The 16,648-nt window shown below is 32.7% G+C and overlaps 1 protein-coding gene across 4 annotated transcripts in view; it reads right to left on the reverse strand.

Annotated features, from left to right (window-relative positions):
• Schip1 (Schwannomin interacting protein 1) overlaps positions 1-16,648 on the reverse strand; it is a 225,802-nt gene that overhangs the window by 105,518 nt on the left and 103,636 nt on the right. For 3 of the 4 annotated variants that reach the window (XM_035373783.2, XM_035373772.2, XM_035373790.2), the window contains exon 1: positions 1,670-1,900. The exons of the other annotated variant lie outside the window; for it this stretch is intronic. The gene's annotated coding sequence lies outside the window, so the exon portion shown is untranslated. Of the gene's footprint in view, positions 1-1,669; positions 1,901-16,648 lie in introns of those variants that run through there. 4 annotated transcript variants of the gene reach the window in all.

The following is a 16,648-nucleotide window of genomic DNA, read 5'->3' on the forward strand; positions in this document are numbered from 1 at the left end:
GTAAAAACATGGATGTAATACAGATAGTAACTCAACTACTTCTAACTTCCTAACTTTATATGCACGGTGTAAATACGAAAAGCACATAAAAAAGAGCAGTTCTACCAAATGTTGAAAACGGGAATCAGATAATTATAAAGTACCTATTTATTTCAATTTATTAATTTTACATGTGCACATCTATTTCAAAATTTAAGCACAAATGTATGACCTTTATATTCAGCACAAATGTATGACCTTTAATATTTGACTCAAAAGAGGTAAAAGGTAAGGTCTAACTTCTTAACTTAATATCCATAGTGTAAAAGATGATTAATAATTTTCATAAATTAATAAATTAACACTAATGAACCTCTCTCTCTTGATAATTACTTATGAAAAGTTATTCCAGTTTCGTGTTAAAAATGGTAGGTACAACAGCAAGCAACCCAAGACTTCAATGTGCAGGAAACTAACAAAAATTGAAAGTAAAACCAAGTTTTACTGTTTCAGGTGAAATAATTCAAAATAGTGGTTCCTACAAGCAGCATAAACTACAAACTAAACACAGATCAAAGTACTTCTTGCCACTCTGATGGCTGATGTCACAGACATTTACTGGAAACAAAAATGTTATGTTTGGAAACATTAACGTGCTCCATCTATTAGGACTAATACATCCATGGGAAAAAAACTAGAGGAGAAAAATACGCGAGGGGGAGAGAAATATGCAAGAAAATATGGTAAATTGTCTGTGTGTAAATTTAATATTTAATTGTCAGTACGTTTGAATTACAAAGTGTAGCCAATAGATATATCTTGCAAGTACCAGCTTTTAGATTTTAGGCAGAAAAATATATAATTGGGATTTTTTTCCTTTATGCCATTATTATCTTTTTCATATATGCTTTGATGAATATTTAGTAAATAAAACTCAATTTAAGTTAAAGGATTTTATTTTGTTAAAAAAGGGTCAGAATTTATTTTTTAATAAAATTAATATTTTTTATCAACGTAATGAAGTACATTTTAATTAAATTTCAAATTAATCTTAAATTAAACTCTGATATTTACTACATATTTATCAAAACGTACATAAAAATACTAAAAATTCAAATATTCACAAAGGAAAAAATTCAAATATATACATTTTATGTCTGTCACACATTTTCTGTTCTGTAGTCAATTTTCCGTCTGAAATCTAAAGTCTGGCACCTTCAAGAAAATTTTGTTGGTTGCAGTTGATAATTCAACGGTATTGACAGCTAAATATTAATACTATAGACTGATATTTATTTTAAATAATTCTAACCTGTTTAATAAATCATTAAATAAACAACCTTGATTTAAACTCAAAATAATCACATTATAAAAATTTTCAAAGTATTCAGAGTAAACTTTCCAATTGGGACAAAACTTGAGAATAAATAAATAAATTTTTTCCCTTATGTAACAAATACATAAATGAAATGCATTCACGACTTGAGACCGCTGCTTTAAGCCGTTCAACATTAAACTGAATTACGTACGTAAGAAGAATAGGAGAGAGCTAATGCTAAAGGTTACATACGTTAATCATATCATGGCGGGCTTTAGCACTTCCGCTATTTACAAATTATCGAGAAACCTTAGACATGATCTGCAGTCGTTCATAAACTATGCATAAACTAAACTTGGCAAGCAAACTTACCACGTTTCCGATGCTCCATGGCGTAAGTAACCGCCGCTCAAAAGGCGCAGCCAGAGTCCAAACCGAGTTAACGACTTCAGGTTTTGTACAGCTCGGTAGCGTACACTGTACGTCGAGTACTTGCACGTTGGGCGTGGCTGACGATGTTTCAGGAAGAGCGGAGAAAAGATCTCAGCAATGGCGTCTCTGTATGATGCCGCAGACGTGATCACTGTGTTCCTCATCAGTAGGGGTGGTGAAGCCGTCTGCGCATGCTCGGTGGGGGTGAGGAAAAAAGAAGGGTAGGTTATTTTTTTTTTAATTTATTTATTTATTTATTTATTTATTTATTTATTTTTTTTTGGTCGCCACTTCAGAAGCATTCAGTAATCGTTGGGGAAGGGAGGATCTCCAGAGTGCAATGAATTGTTTCTTTCATTTGGTTTAGCTCTCATTTGGTTGTTACAGCGAAAAGAATAATAGTGGAAATAAATTTAAAATTCGAATCGATTCCTTGGCACTTGCGGGATTGCGAAAATTTCGCTCGATTTCATTATTATTTTTTTCGCCTGCCAGATTTAATAGCTCTTGGAATTAAAATTTAATAGATGTTAATGTTAAAACATATATATTTAGATCATAAAAGATGGAAATAACTGCCAGCCTTAAAATCTGAAATCCGGTCCCGCTGGTTTTCATGCTGTGCCATTTCAAAGGAGACAAACTCACTTTATAATGCATGATTCATTTTGTTGAACTATTTGTAACAAAACTCTAATTTAAAATATATTAGTATTTAATTATATATTCTAAAGTTTATTCTCTTTTGCTAATTTTATTTTGTAAATTTTTTACATATTTTTACTGCGAAAATCCAGAAAATATAAAAAAAGCCTTTATTTATCGACGTACTTTTAAATACGATGAAAATATTATTGATAGTTAGTGTACATATTATTTACCTGGATAAACCGAAGTTTGCTTTGGGGGCAGCCAGCTCAAAAACACTAAAAACGAATCCAATCTTTTCCTCTCTCCATCTTACCTAAGCAATTTTATTTTCCACTGAATGGATTTTAATAGTAACTTCTTCTGTATTCCATCATAAACAAACATAACGTTCTTTCAGGCAACATCCGGTAAATCCACAAGCCGGTTAATCTACCTTCGATTAGTAGGATGTTCACAGTAGTTGATTTAATGAAAAACGTTTTGAACGTACAATTCACGCCGCTTAATGTGATCGCGGTTAATGTTATCATTCGGATATTGTTATCGAATTGCCGAAGTCCCGCCCGTTTGCATACGTGGAAAATACATTGCTTATTATGATCAACAATTCGGTTAATATGAAGTATTATACATAGAATAAATTTGTTGTGCCACCCAACCGGAATAGTGCTTAACGACGCTGATTGCCGTACCGAAGGACCCGGTTTCGAATCCCGGAGAAGGCATGGATGTTTGTAAATGTATAGTGTCTTTGCGGCATGGGGGCACTGTAAATATACGGAGAGCCGAAAGTCCTAGCTCGAAATGTTTCTTCCAATGAGGGATACCCTCCCCAGTATTTAGATTAGTGTTACAACATCAGACAAATAATTTCCAGAAACTTAATGAACTGTTCCCAAGCAAACTTTTGAAATAAAAACATTGTAATCATTTCGTAATCAAACATTTTCCGAATTAAAATGTTGTGAAAATATCTATTTATATGCTCTTTTTGCGTATTGCTATTTTGAAGGATATTTTTTCTTGTTGTTTAATGTTACCAAAATAGCTGCGGACAAATGTGATCGCGTTAAGTGGAGCTTACTATAAAAATAGATAAACCCTTTGGTTATAATGGGCTTATTTATTTTTAAAGTAAGCTCATAAGCCCATTGGTTATTATTTAAAATCTGCAATACATTTTCTAAACTCTATTCGTTATTCGCCGGAGCAAAACACACGAAAGATCAGACATGCCTTTCCCGGGATTCGAACTCGGGATTTTACGACTGCCAGTCGGACGTGCTTCCAATTATATCGTGATGTTAAATTAAGACAAAGCATCTCGAGGGATACCATTTTATGCGGAGGGAGGTCTTCGTGGAGGACTTTTAAGGTAAACTAGCTCGTATGCACGTTACACATGGGGGAACCTTGAAAACCAACCAAGCTGCCATCCCATTCCCCGGGATTCGAAGTCAGATCCAGTGTCCAGCGACTTTACCCCTCCGCGCTGGTAGGTCTTCAGTTACTAGGCATGTGGTAAGGAAGGAGATAATTCTTTACATTTATTCTCACTCACATGGGTAATGGAGATGAGAAGACCGAATCGCCAAATCTAGATGTTGACAAATTATCGTCGACCATATTTTAGTCTGGATATAATTTTTAGAGTTTTTTTAATTATTTTGGAAGGGGGCAGAGAACGTGATAAATCACCTATGTCCTTGGCGGAATTCGAATTGTCCGAATAACAGCTATGTTCGGGCCTTCCTATTGCCAACTGGGTGTTCTTCTAATTGCACCAGGAAGGCATTGGTTAAGGAAGGAGGTATTTCTTTACAATTTTACATTTTGCCATGAATAGTATAGCGGTTAACAAAGCTGTTTGTCAAGCTAGGTTCGAATCTCGGATAAGCTGTAGTACTTATTGGACTTTGCGAATAATGGAAACTTAAAATATGCCATAAAAAGTCCTTTGAAAGCTAAGTGAAAGTACTACGGGATCTATCTACTATCTATGGGACCTTTAGATTATGTCCTGCATTCCAAATGAAAAGGGAAATAAAGCTGAGCATGAAATCTTCCTGCTACCTAAGGATTTTATCCAACCACATATGCACATCTTGATCTTACTAATTTTTATTCTGGAGCCGTTTTAATGAAGCTATACGATCAAACATGGGAGTTAGAGAATAAAACATATTTCACAAAACATGTGGCATATACGTATATATTCATATCTATGTTCCAATTAAAAAAAATGAGGATATTTATAACAGCATGTTCTTTTGTCAATAAACGACAGCATTATTTACAGCGTGTGATAGTTGCCATTCTAACTTTTCTAATTTCATTTTCCAAACTATTTCAAATACACTAAAAATAAAAAAAGGTATAAACCTGTAATAGGAAAAGGTATAAACACTATAATAAAAGAAAAAGTTCTTTTTCTAGGTTAATTAAATCCATTCAAATAGATCTAATTAATAGAAATGTATTTTGTTATTTCCGTTAATTAATTCATAAATAATCATAATCTGTTAATTAATTACGTAAAGGTTTGTAAAAATAACATAAAAAATGACATTTGCACAGACCTCAGTACTCTTTTATTGACTAAATGTAGACATTATGTAACTTTTTTAGGTTAAAGGTCTGAATCATGCTCATCGTAAAATGTGTTCATAGACTTGAATGTTGGATAATGCGTAATAAATATATGACATTAGATTAAAGCCGGTGCAAACGAGAAGATTGTTAAACATTCTTAACGGCTTTTCTATGACTTCATCACATTGCAATAGCACTCTTACCTGGAAGTTCTAGGTCTACAAATTTGGTTTAATAATCTCCTCAGCCATTGGATTAAGCTTGCGTATCTTTATTACTAACTAAATCCTTAACGAACTAAGAAACGTATGTGATTATTCTTAATGTCGGTTACAGTGCATCTGTGATCGGAGGAGAATCCTTTAAGAAAAATATCTGATGTGGACAACACATGACTTTCGTGTACGGCCTATTAATTTATGCACACTTTTTTGCAGCACTACAATTAAATTTATTTCTTTCACTTATTCTAAGTTAATTAAAAGATCCCTCGATGCAAGTTAAAAATGGCATAAAAAATGAAAAATATGGAATTAAATATCCCTGTCAAGTTTTGTCGTCCGGAGTCAAAATTCTATTTTTATTTTTTCATAACTGGTATAAAATTTTACAAAATGTAATTATAGGACCCGGTGGACCGCATTATTTTTAAGTCAGATTTCGTTATTTGTCTAAAATTAACTTTTTTAAAATTTGAAATCCCCCAAACATGAATATGTACGCCGTGATATTAATGCATTATCAGTATTTAAATCAATCATTCTTAAGAACTGCGTTTGTGTGTCTTAAATCGGTTGATTTGTACAGATAAATTAAATTTGAACGTTAAACATCTATTTCTTTACTGAATGCCAGCACGCTAGCACGTGGAAGGTAAATGTATTTTATTTCAGACAGTGGCAACACACTGCTTTAATATAGCCGAGTTCGTTGATTAAAATTGAATAAATTTTTTCAGTTTTGCCAAATGGCAACATTCTGGCACGCTGCAAATGAAATAGTTTTTTACTACTTCATTGTATTATATATACGAAATATTGCAATCGCGAAAACTTTCGGGTATCGTATTTCAACAGAAATATCCATTTTGATATTCCCGAGTCCATTTCGGCAAATTTGTTTTGCGTGATGTCTCAAAATAAACAACTGCGTTTCTTAAAACGGTCCTTTAAGTCCATTCAAAAGGGATTTTTTCGCAATTTATATGTATGTATCGCGTATAATTCAAAAAATTATTAGTGATATCGTTCAAATTTTGTATAGGAGACTATATGACCAACTACCTTTTTTATTGCAATCGTCAGATAAAATTTTACGTTTTAGAATGTTTACGGTTCAAAATATTACTACCCTACAATTAAAAAAATTTTTCTTTTACTACAGTAGAAATCGAAATAACTTATACATATACTTAAAATACTGACTAAAATTTATTCCAATAATTCATTGCTTTACATTAATCTTTTTATGAAATTCCTGTTTCTTGGAGATGATATACGAAAAGCCTTTTATAATAATCTTTATTATATGCAGCTTAAGTGTCTGTTTGTCGCCGATAGTTTATTGGTTGCTTGCGTAACTGTACAAGCCAATGGGGTGAAGTTGTTCATTCAAAAAGTCCATATACACTGATACCATACTTGCAGTTATCATTGTTTTAATTAAATTATCTTGGTATTTAAGAACAATTAAATATTTTTAATTCATACAATTGTTGCTTATTATGCATTTAACTATATTTACATATGAATTACCTAGAAACTTGCAAACGTTGAGAAATTAAAGAAAACGAAACCAACTAACGAGTTGTGCGTAGTACATCTCATCAGGTAGATTTACCCAAACTCCTATGCTAAATATCCTTTCGCGTAAAGAGTTTTAAATTTTGTCCGATTTTATTCCGACAATGTATTTTAAACTGAATTTTCAGCTGAACGCATATAGAGCGTGTCAGGGGGAACGTGAACATTTGTTTGCATTAGCAGTCATCTGTTTTTGAAATGGTTTACAACTGAACGCAAATTGAGCGTATCAGGGAGAGCGTGACCATTTGTTTGTATTGGCAATCATCTGTTTATAATATCTAGAACAGCGGTCATTTCGTATGACCGACGGGGTTTCTGGTATACATATATATACGAGGGCCATCCAGGAAGTAGATTACGTTTCCGTCTGTGTCCACTAGGGGCGGGGCTAGCGCGGCCATCTTGGGGTCAGAGCGTTGCGCAGCTCAGTCTGCATCTAGCCGTGCTAGTGAGAGGTTCGTGCTGTGCTCCGTTCAGATACTGTGACGGTTTGAAATGTCTGCGTTAATTGAAAATCCCGCGAGCTGCGAGGTGCGCTCAGTAATAAGGTTTCTGACTGCAAAAAACTGTAAACCGATAGAAATCTATCGGCAGCTTCGTGAAGTGTATGGGGACAACATTATCACTGAAGGTGGAGTGCGTCAGTGGGTCATAAGATTTCAAAATGGCCGAACCAATGTTCACGACGAAGATCGAAGTGGGAGACCCAGCATAGTGACCGCCGAACTTCTCGAAAAAGTCGATGCTAAAGTCCGGGAAAATCGAAATTTCACAATAACGGAACTTTCTTTGAGTTTTCCACAAATTTCGCGAAGTTTGTTGCACGAAATCATCAGCGAAAAGCTTGGTTACCACAAGTTTTGTGCAAGATGGATTCCAAAAATCTTGACAGAGGACCACAAAAATCAGCGAATGGCTGCAGCGTTGAACTTTTTGGACGCTTACCATAAGGATGGTGACTCTTTACTCGATCGCATCGTTACTGGTGACGAAACATGGGTGAAACATGTGAACTGTGAAACGAAATTGCAATCAATGCAGTGGGGGCACACAAGTTCTCCCCAAAAACCCAAGAAATGCATGCAAACAATGTCGGCAAGGAAGATGATGGCGACTGTTTTTTGGGACAGAAAAGGTGTAATTTTGGTGGACTTCCTGGAAAGAGGCACTGCAATAAACTCTCAAAGGTATTGCCAAACTCTCCAAAAACTCAGAAGAGCAATTCAAAACAAGCGCAGAGGAATGTTGAGCTCTAAGATCTTGTTGATTCACGACAACGCCCGGCCCCACACGGCAAATGTCACTCGTAAAGTTCTTGAATCTTTTAAGTGGGAGTTGTTTCCTCATCCGCCGTACAGTCCCGACCTGGCACCGAGCGACTTCCACCTATTCCCAGCAATGAAGAAGTGGCTGGCTATGCAGCGTTTTGATGACGACGCACAGCTGCAAGAAGAGGTAACGAAGTGGTATACTTTATTATATGTTCTTACAACTTTAATAATAATATATATATATATATATATTATTATAAGTAAAGTTGTAAGAACAAACGAAAAAAGACTAATTTAGGGCAAAATTTTGCGCACTGTGCTGCAAAATTAAGGAAATTAGAAGATAAATTTTAGAAAGCTTGCCAAAAAGTTACCAAAAACTGTGGCTCCGAGAAAACTCCAACATAAGCATGTTTAGTTACTATGAAAAGTGTGAAAGAGGAGAAAAAATATTTGAATATTTACAATTTGAGTTAACATATTTAGTATCTATGAAAAGTGTGAAAAGGAGAAAATTTTTTTTAAATTAATAAAAAACTATTTGCTAAACTAATTAGGAATTTTAACATAGTAAAAATCAATTGAACATGGTAAAATAATTGGCTATATGCTCGATAAAATGTTAATTATAAACACAGAAAAACACTAATCAATTGAACAACGTAAAAAACAAAAATATTAAAATTAAGAAGCGGAAAATGGTTAATCAGCCCAATTCGAAGCTCATTGTGGCTTTTCAAGGGAAATTTCTTTAAAATGAATCTCGAACCAAGCTAACTCCATTACGCGTTTCGCCGAAACAGATAATTGAACTCTGCGCGACAAATTTTTAATGGATTAAATAACCTATGTCTGAAAACTTCAGTCTCAATTCTCTGTTCCAATTTCCCGACGCGTCCGCATACATTGACACATTAAGGTGTAAAAAGGGAAAAGCAATTCCGACGTACAGAAAAAATAAAAAATAAATAGCGGTATGCTATTAGTCAAAACACAAAAACTTATGGGCAGGACCTGCTAGCTTAAAGGATTATTACTTAGCAAAGAAACCGTAAATTAATTTAAATCAAAAAAGGAAAAAATAAACAAGACGACAAGCATCATGGGTCTTGCCAAGACCTAGAAAACTTATAGAAAAAATTATAAGAAAACAGACCTGGAATGCCGTCTTCTCTGGTGACGAGGAAACTCGAAAAGGGTGTGCACAACCCCTTACGCTTCCATTGCCCTCCAACTAGTTGCATGACGTAGAAAGGAGGGAAAAACTATGTCACTGGGCAATAGCCAATGTCAAGTGACTGTCCGTTGGTGGTAATCTGACTAATCGTAAAAGGGGGTGAAAAAAGTAGAAAAAGTTCAAAATGGCGTCTTGTCATAGTAGTATGAGGAAAAAGGACTCAGCAAAAGTAAAAATGACTAATTCAGCTAAAAAATACCTAAAATGGCCTCTAAAGTAAGAGAAATAATGAAAAAATAGTAATTTGTTAATTAAAGTCGTAATTCTTCAAGCTAGAGGGCGATCAAGCTGTCAGAAACGAAAAGGCCCATTTGTTAATAATAGTACAGAATTGGCCATCAAAGTAATTTTAAAACCATTTAAAAATAGTATTACAAGTATTGTTCCAAATTTTAAGAGGAAAAAAGACGTAGTGACAAGAATTATTTGTACATTTATACATTAGATTTTCAGAATCAGCCATCCACTTTATATCGTCCCATTGGGCTTTAAGTATAAAATTTCATTATCTAATTAAAAAAAATCTAAAAATTGGTAAGTCTAATGCCAGCTTTTTTAGGGTATTTTTAATTACTTTTTGAGGAATGAGGTTATTTTTCAAAATTTTAACGAAGTATAGTACTTCTTCTTGAAGGTGTTTTGCTGTATTGCAGATCCTTTTAATTCTAATCAGCTGTGAGTGAATTGTGTTAAGGATGACTCGTTTAGAAATATTTGAATTCCATTTGGTTAGTTTAAGTGTTGAAAAATTTAATTCTCTTCTTTTGTCATATACTTTTATAAAATTGTAATCTATAATATATGTAAATCAAGGTAGACTATATTATATTGCACGGTATTTGAAATATTAAGTTTTAGACACGAAGGGTAGATATTAGCATTTTCTATCTTGTTGAAGGCTATTACGTCATCACTATATCGAAAGATGTGTTGGTAAAATTTATGATGTTCCTTACTGAGTGAACGTATAAAAGTTAATTCGTTTGTAAAAGGAATAATTCACATACAGAACTTGAAAAATTACCTCCCATTGGAATTCCTTGTATTTGTTTAAAGATGTTGTTGTTAAATTGAATAAAATTATTGAAAAGTACGCATGAAAGAAAAAGTTGATATTTTTCAGTATTTATTATTGTAGAAATTTGTGGAAATAATTGAGGAAGAGCAAGTAAACTTTGATGAATTTCTTCAAGTGGTAAAGTAATGTAGAGGTTTTCAAAATCATAGCATTGGATATGAGCTATTTTAAGTGTATTTATAGTATTTAGAACCTTTTCGTTACTTGAAATCATCCAGTTGCAATGTAGATCTTTAAAATCATAATTATTAATGAGGTCACGTATTAGACGTAGTTTTTGCGCAAAGAGATAATCTATTTCTTTAAAAGATAACTTTTGGTTTTCCTCGAGTGATCGGTTAATTAAGTTAGAATAATTCAAGGAAATATGCTTAAATGGAGCAAAAAATGTGTAGAATTTAATAGGCCGTACAAGGAAGTCAGGTGGTGTCCACATGAGATTTTTTCGAACAGCGTTCCCATGGTTTACTTTTATACCACCAAGTCTGTTAATCAAAGCTTCATTAAATATGCAAAGAATGTAAAATCAGTTTAAAAAGAATTCGAAATTCTATATTCTGGCTTCGATGTGCACATATTCGAACACATAAAAGTGTTCAAAATTCGGTGGCTCTAAGTTTTTCCACAGTGCCAGGAACATACATACTTACACACACAAATACAAGCTCTCCATTATTCATTAATGCAGAGATTAAGAAGTTTGATGACATCAGCAACAATTTCACTAATGATTATTGAACTACATATAAACAGAACTGTAAAGTCAAGTAAATTAAATACCCAACTCTTCAGAAAATAATAATAATAATAATAAGCAGTCAGAGTAGAAACTTATCACATCCCAAAGGACCTTGTTTGCGTAACACAGACCGATTGTTTCATTTAGACAGATCTTAAAGTTTACGGAAGTTCTGTTTCTCAGACAAAATTGATTTTCTTCATCTTGGATCCGGAATTAGCTGCAGAACTTTACGAGCGTTAAATTACATCCCGAGTAGCCATAATAATCTTTGCCAACTTGCAGTCAGACGAGTCATAATTTCTCGTGATATGGCAACCAACTATTTTCATCTCGGCTTTATCCTTAAATTGGAACGGTAGGTAAATGCAGAAATGCAAAATTACAAAGACTTATTTGAACTTCAGCTGGAAGTTGCAAAACTAAAATAGTTTTAAAATTAAAGTACAATTTAAAAAGAGTTGATGTGGACACCACATGACTTTCTTGTACTGCCTGTTAAATCATACTCATTTTTTGCTGTACTTCATTTAAACTTATTTCCTCAAATTCTTCTAACTTATTTAACCCATTTCTTAATTTAAAAAGAAAATGCCTTATACATTTGACAATGCAATTCAATTAATAGATTTCTTTATATAAGAAATCACACTTTTAGTATCCACGATATAAAATTGTAGATGAATTTTGCAAAGATAATTGTTTAATCTATTATTCCGATTAAATTATATGATAAATTACTTTTTATTCAATGCATTAATTATCATATCCATTTTAAATAAAACCTTACTGTATAAAAATCATTTTTAAGTTGTATTTTATTTTATGTTTTTCAGTCTCAATTAAACATTATCAACGATGAAAGTTTTAGTCATTATTAAAACACAAGCAATAATTTATAAGAAAATTCTGATATAAAGAAAAATAGCTGAGCATCGTTCAAAAAATGAAGAAATTGCTCTGGATTTCCAGTTTTGGAAATCGGACGTAATAACAACGTTGCAAGAGCTTACTGCTTAAAGGTAAAATGAAAAAATAATATCGTCAGTTTGTCATGAAATGCGCCAAAATTGAAAACTTCGTCATTAAATGCGCCTAGATGGCAAACTCAAAACGCTTTTTCTTTCCGTCTGCTTCAGACTGCAACACACGTTAAAAAATGTCGAAAATCACTAGTTTTTTTATTGTTCTAGTTATAAAGTAGCGCGGAAGCCTAAGTAGTACACGACGTTGCAAAGACGTTGCAAACTGGTCCGAGAGGTTGCAAAGTGGTCGTGGTAATTTTTACGACGTCTTTACAATGTTGCGAAGACGCAAAATATTTGCCGTTGCATCTTGGCAATTTGCCGACGTCGCTGAAATGTCACGATATGACCCCTTTTAGACGTGGCCTATTTAGCATTTTTTTAGTTCATCAGCATTTCTTTTAGAATGAAAGGAGACTAAATCTGCCCTTTCAAGAATCTGAAGTCCGCATGAGATTTACTTTGCAGTGTTTCATTACTTTATTTCATCTAAATATATTAATCTAAGGTAGATTCATCTAATGAAATGTAAATTTAATATAAATACTTTTGATTTATTAAATTTAATTAGTACTAAAAATACGTGCTAAATTATTGTTTAAAATTTTGTTAAAATAATTAATACTTAAAATATTTTTATAAATATTATAGCAAAATATTTAAAAATGAAACTAATCTATAAAGTAAGTTATTAAGTTATGCATTTTATATACTTTAAAAAATCATATTTCCGAAATCAATGCAAATCACATGTTAGCAATTATTTCACTACTGAAATATGACTTTATTTATTATTTTTGAAGTAAGGACGAATTTATTTGAATTAATATTATAAATTATTTCTGTGCAGTAACAAAAGGAAAGTTATTGATTATAAAAGAGTGTATGAAATAATCATTGTAATCTACTTCTATTCTAAAATATAGAAACTAAAAATAAGTAAATTCATTAACATATGATCGAAAGAAATGGTGTTAAGAAACATCAGTGAATACTGCAATCTATAATTATTGCACTTTTAATTGCTTACTTACTATTTAAAAAACACAAATATTTTTGTATTAATTGGAAATTTTAGTTCTGTTACCTTCCTTCTGCTATTTATACTTTCAAACACTACTAGTTGATGTTTTTTCTTAAACAGTGCTGTCATGTATGTTGTTTGTTTCTCTCTTGAAGCTGTTATTACGCTCTGCCGTACTCAGGCCCTTGATAAGCTTCGTAGTCAAATAGAGTTAAGGGGCCAACTAGTCCAGAATCTTGATAGCTTCGGCTATATTTCTTTAGTTAATCTTAGTTTTAGTTTAATTTTTAGTCTCTTAAGTTCAAGCCCAAGTGTCGGCTTTGATTGTACTCTCCAAGACGGAGTTTTGTTAAATCTTATTGGAATAATAAAGGGTTAGTTACCCTTCCATCTTGTTGTTTCTTGTCACACGAACTTAAGCGATTATTCGCTAACTAGTTCTTAAGATTCATCACTTTCTACAGTAACTGAGATTTACACTAGTGAGAATCTTACAATGCGAGAAAAACTTCATCTGCAAAGAAGTAATAAAGACGTCTTTGCAAAGGTTGCAAAACAGCGGAGTTTCGCGGACATTTGTGCGTCTTAAAGAAGACAACTTTTTTGCAACACGACTCGCGACCGGTTTGCAACGTCGTTACGACGTTGCCGTGCTACTTGAGAACTTTATGTTATAGATTGTGAAAATTTCAAAACTACATCCGATGCATTTTTAGATGATGAAATTTTAAAATCATAAGCATCAAACATTCTAAAATTAAAAAATTCGCCGAAAGTTCAGAAATTAATGTACAATTTTCATGCAAGTTTCATTGAAAAGATTTTTTCCCGCTGTATTTAAAGGTGCAAACAATAAAATTCTGATATGTTTAGTTTGTTCGTTAAACGAAGATACGCGCAAAAAATTCTTTAAACATCAAATTAAAAAAATCTGAATCGAGTTCAGAAAAAAATCTCTTCAGCATATTTCGCTGTCATTGGCAAACAGTGTGGATACTATTGACTCGATAGCTTATCAGATATAGTTTAAAAATCGATGACAAAATTCACTCACAGTAAAAAATCATGAGTGAACTAAATTAAAGCTTGTAATTAACATCCATTTCTTTCGCTGCTGGGTAGATAATAATGACTACAGATTGTCCACTACAGTGGACAGCATGCATATACGTATATGCATACAAATCTCTTCTCAACGATTTACGGTCATTGCGTTTGAAATCATTTCCTGCCTTGTTTGCAGTGACCACTACCATCTTCTAAAGGTAAATCTACAACTGAACATGTACATAAAGATCCCCCAAAATACCTCCAATTCGTCAGTTGTGACTGAATTCATTTTGCTACGAATTTTTAACCTGTATGTATTGGATTCAAATGTCAAATGTTCTAGAAATTCCTTTCCAAACACAGTTTTAAACATTTCCAGTGGTGTTTTGGCTTGACAAGCAGTACATTTGGGTTTAAATTCACTCTTTTCGGTAGAATGTTGAGGAAGATCTTTATCTACCCACTCCTAAGGAATTTTCTTTTTCTCCTACAAAGATTTCTTTCTTAAAATGTGAATAAGTGAAATTTCTGTTTCTTCATTTTCTGGCTCATCATCAAGTCATTATGGAGGGCTGTCAGCGTGTATTCTTCTTCCTCATCACCACTGCTTAATAGAAAAATCCTAATTGATGATATTCTCAATTTCATCTTTAGTCAAAAACTTTTTCCGTTTCAGATTTCTAATAAAATATGAACTAAAATTCGATATAACTTTGTTTTATTATGTAATTAATCAATAACACGCTTAAATTAAATATAATCAAATTAAAATAAATTGTTGCAGCCAAGAGACCACCCTTTGTTTGAAACTTAGAATTTTTCCAAATTTCGTTCTGCATAATGTCATAAAAAAGGTTAGATTTAGTTCATCATGTCCATTACAGCTTAAGACAGAGTAAAATTTGCTTGTATTCATGACGTCTGCTGTGGTGGACAAAAGAAAAATGTGGCCTTATTTCAATAAAATTAGCTTCTCAACAATTTTTCAAACTTACATTTAAAATAAAATGTCTAAAATTACTAATTATTAATAAAAAATGGCAGTATAAGAAATTGTAAGCAATATTATATAATGCTTACTCTGAGAAATTGCATTAACTTGGAAACAAAAGTAGCAGCCATTTTCTAAATAGCAATGCTTTACTTAGTGATGCTATACTGCAATCTATGATCGACAGTTGAAGGTTTCTAATAATGTAGAATGAGTAAACACAGGAATGGAATCTGTTAAGGCATTTAGAGAAGAGTAAATAAATGTAAACTTTTGTCTACTAGAGTGGACATGATGCAAGAAAGGGAAAGAAAATAATGTGCATCATTATAAATGCATACATATATGCTTAAATGAAACCTAAAACAATCTTCAACAAACTTGGAATGCAAAATACGTTCTGATATTTCGTCGAAAGCTCTGCTAAAAGCAATTCCTACTGAAGAATGAAACAAAACAGAACATCCTTGGTTGAAAAAAATTAATCCATGCCAAAGTGCATGAAAACTGTAATTTTAGCTAAAAGACATGCAACGAAATATTCATCCAACTCTTCATTCAAAATGTCAATATACTTTTGAGAGTTAATTTTCTGAACTTTTTGAATAAATTATCATTTTTACCTAAACACGTTTTGAAAAATTTATTTTTAAAAACAATCAGATTTTAAAATAGATGATCAATAGTATATGTGAAAAAAATAAAGTGATTTTGCTAAGATTTAGTAACCGATATTTGCAAAAGATTTTAAAGCACAAAAGTCCGAAAACAAATGGGAGCCACTGTATTTGTTTTCGGAAAGAGTATACGTTATAGCGTTCTATCCAAAGTTTATTTGCCTGCGCCATTTTTAAGTCAAAGATAGTCAAAGTTTAGCCAACGATTTTTAAGTCAAAGATTTTTAAGATATTTAACTCCATCATACAATGTTTAAGTTACTAAAGAAGTTACCGCCAAGTAATCATTCAGCAAAATTTTAAATTTCTTTGTTTTGTTAAAATAGTTTAAAAAATCCTATAAAAGTGACTTTGTATGTGTATCTTGCTTCTCAGTCGAACTACTCATTCCTGCAAGGCTTTCAAACACGTAGAAAAAGGTTTATGACTCGATGGCTTTTCGTCTATCGATTAGTTCATGGAAGCAACGGTTACCTTTACAAGAAAGAATGTGTCGCTACCATTTGTCAATGAATATCGCTTGGTGATATCTTAGTATGTGCTACACGCCTAAGTGAACGTGACCGGATACAGAGCATGCGCTCACGAATCGAGAAAGCGTGAGTACGTAAAAGCAAACAAGTAAATGAGATTAAGATAGCAGAGATCGTTCGAATTTTTCACCATTCTTATGCATTTGAACTTCAGTGCTTCCTAGCAATGTTGAAAACAACGCAGAATTTCGAATAAAGCATATAGTATTACATTACGTAATTATGAAAATGATTTACTGTTTAATG

The sequence above is a fragment of the Stegodyphus dumicola genome, chromosome 1 (assembly GCF_044657685.1).
Source record: "Stegodyphus dumicola isolate Sdum_Otavi_A_Nest chromosome 1, ASM4465768v1".
NCBI lineage: Eukaryota > Metazoa > Arthropoda > Arachnida > Araneae > Eresidae > Stegodyphus > Stegodyphus dumicola.